The sequence below is a fragment of the Osmerus mordax genome, chromosome 9, assembly GCF_038355195.1.
Source record: "Osmerus mordax isolate fOsmMor3 chromosome 9, fOsmMor3.pri, whole genome shotgun sequence".
Classification (NCBI taxonomy): Eukaryota; Metazoa; Chordata; class Actinopteri; order Osmeriformes; family Osmeridae; genus Osmerus; species Osmerus mordax.
Genome location: NC_090058.1, coordinates 11717532 through 11720643, shown reverse-complemented (window position 1 = coordinate 11720643; position 3112 = coordinate 11717532).

Here is a 3112-nt window from a genome sequence, read left to right as displayed (position 1 = left end):
ACCAGTGGATCTACGTTCCCACCCTCACCTATGGTCAAGAACGAGATCACAAATAGAAGCGGCTGAAATGAGTTTCCTCCAAAGGGTGGCTGGGCTCAGCCTTAGACACAGGTTGGGAAACTCGGACGTCCAGAGGGAGCAAGGAGCAGAGCCGTTATTCCTTTGTGTCGAAAGCCAGAAATCACCAGAGGGATTATACATCTCATCTGAGAATGCCTTGGGATGCCCCAGGAGGAGCTGGAATGCGTTGCTGGGGAGAGGGAAGCTTACCCTGCTGCCCCTGCCCCCCGACTCTGGATGAGCGGAAAGAAAATGGATGGATGGATGGTGTTCTAATCATAAAAATGTTCATGCACTCTCCTTAAAATATTTTATTCTCAACAACTTTTAAATGGTTCTGTTGTCTGTTGACAAATAACTTCTGTTTAAAATTAAATACACTAGTAAAGGCATGCCAAAGCTAGTCAACCATACAAGGCTGCTCTATTTCCAATTACCTGCTTGTCTGTTTTTTGCTAGGTCTAAAGTGGAATACAAAGCATGGATTTAATTAGCCTGTTTAATATGGTTGTGATCTTCTGAAGCAAACTAATGAAATGGAATTGGAAAAGGCAGGTCTTTAGGGATCACTAAAGCTCTTTGCATTGACATGCAACAAAGGTACCTTGGAAAGTGTTTCCCACTCTTTAACGATTGTTTAAAAAGGTATTGGAAAACTGAAATACTGAATTCACTGTCCCATCATCTGAATTTAGTAATTTCTAATTTGAGTTTGTTATTGTTGTACTGTGTCTGGTTCAATACAGACTGTTCCTTGGCACTAACCACTGAAAAACTGTTAGAATTGCACACTTTTTGTCATTGATTATCTGCTGTACTTACTATATTCCCTTTTTTCATGTCACTATGAATGAAACTGTCAACCATTTAACCAGTTAACCATAAACACTATTAGTTTTTTTCTAAGAACAAAATGTAAAGTGCAAGCATACTTTCTTAGAAGCAAGATCTCCCTATGACCAGTGTCTTACATGTTCATCTTCTTCACATCTCCTCCAGTGTATGTGTGTGAGGTGTGTGGATGGACAGGTGACTTATGAAACCTCTTCCAAAAAGGGTGATGTGCTCTTTGGTCCTCTATCTCAATTTCTCCAAGGCTATTTGATTTCTTGTCACATCAACCAGATTCCACCTTTGATGACACATGGTGAAATGTCTTTGCTGTTTGTTTTTCCTGAGGACTAAGCACCTTGGTTGACCGTCTGAAGACCAAAGAATAACCATGGCTCAGCTTGTGTATTAGTTGAGTGTGTGGTTTAATTAGTAAGTCAATGCACAACAAATAAAAATGCAGTAATTTTAAAATTATATTTCAATTCTGAAGTGCAGTTCAGGTACTTCCTAACTTTTTATTGCTAAATTTGCCATGACCCAAATACTTTGGGAATGTATCAAGATTTATAAAAAAGGGATTGTTCAATTGTTAATTTCTACAGGTTCCACATGTAGAAGACTAGGAAAATATAATAATAGAAAATGTCATGAGGCAAACAATTTAACCTGGTCCCATTTGACCAATTTTTTAGATAATTAAGAAATGTTAGTTCAGCAAGTCCCACGGTTATTCATCATCATATAATTCATTGTGCAGTAAGTGTCTGGAGGGAATATGGAGTTCAATGTTAGAGAACTCTTATTACTTCATTCATAATATTGCCTGAATAATACATTTATTGGCTTGGAAATGTATTAATATGCATTGCAGTTGCCCTGTGACAGAATGCGAGGTCTTAGTCTTGTAAGAAGGGAGATGGATTATTTCTTATCATTAATTCAAACTGTTGAATCTGGCTGGCATAGGTAGTTGATTATTGTCCCCCCAAAAAATAAACATTTGTTTTCACCCAAAATACCAAACAAGTACGCCAATTAGTCAAATGCATGTTTTTGTATTCATGCAGACCCTACTTGTTTATTTGCATCTCTTAAATATGATGGATTCCCCTTAAAAAAAAAAAACACTGCACTAACCCACCACTACTAAATGTTATACACAATACACACAGTGTATATTTAAGCAATATAGTACTCATGCGAGTGGGGTAGGTAAGGGATATTCCCATGGGTGGTGTTCGGCCGTAGCCACGAGGCCAGAGGTCGAGTGGCGTAGGCAACAACAGTGTACTCGAAAGCAACATTTGTTGCCAAGTTAAATATCATAATTTTATTATTTATTTTTTTATGATGAGACAGTATTTGCCATTTCTTATAAATGAAACAGTTCTATTAGCCAGGATGAGTTGAGAGATAAAGTGGAAAAGATACACTTTTCAAATAAATGTCTAGACAGTATACATGGAAGACGACATGTTGGGCTCTCAAAAAGGGTTCTCAACAAACTCACACTTTCTAACTCTTTGACTTTCGACTTCTGCACCTTGAGGATACATCTTGTGCAACATGTGCTTGCTGGCAGGGGCTGAGGACCACGAGGTTGTACCTTCTAAAGACCATACTATTCTTGTATCACTGTGTAAGGTTAAAGCTAAATGTATCCCTGAAGATGTTCTTCCCCATGGAAAGCTAAAGCTCAAGCTGAAGGATACCCAATGAGACCAGCGGGAGAGAACCTCAAAGAAAGATCTGTTCACCTCGTTATCTTTATCTCCAACAGGGATGACAAAGACAAAGTAAGACTTTGAATGCCACATACAGTCTACAGAAATGGGTATGGCTGTATAGTTACCCTAAGGATATTATTGTCAGGGTAAGTGCAGGAGGAGAGAGGCAGCCAAGGTAGCATCTTCCAGAAACAAAACATTTATTTCTCAAAACAGGTATCTGGTGGGAATACTCACATGTAACACGACAAGGAACCCACAAGGATTGACAAGGGGGAACACACATATATACAGGGCCGGGTAATCACAGATGGACAACAGCTGGGTGATTGGAACAGAGACAGGAGGTGCAGGGAGCTAGAGGAGAGAGAGACAAGACCAGGACCGGAAATCACCCCTGGAGACAGACACGAAGGCAGGGAAAACTGGAACTTTGTCGGGGTCAGGTACAGCCGTTGGTGTCAAGGCACGGCCATAGGCACAATTGTCAT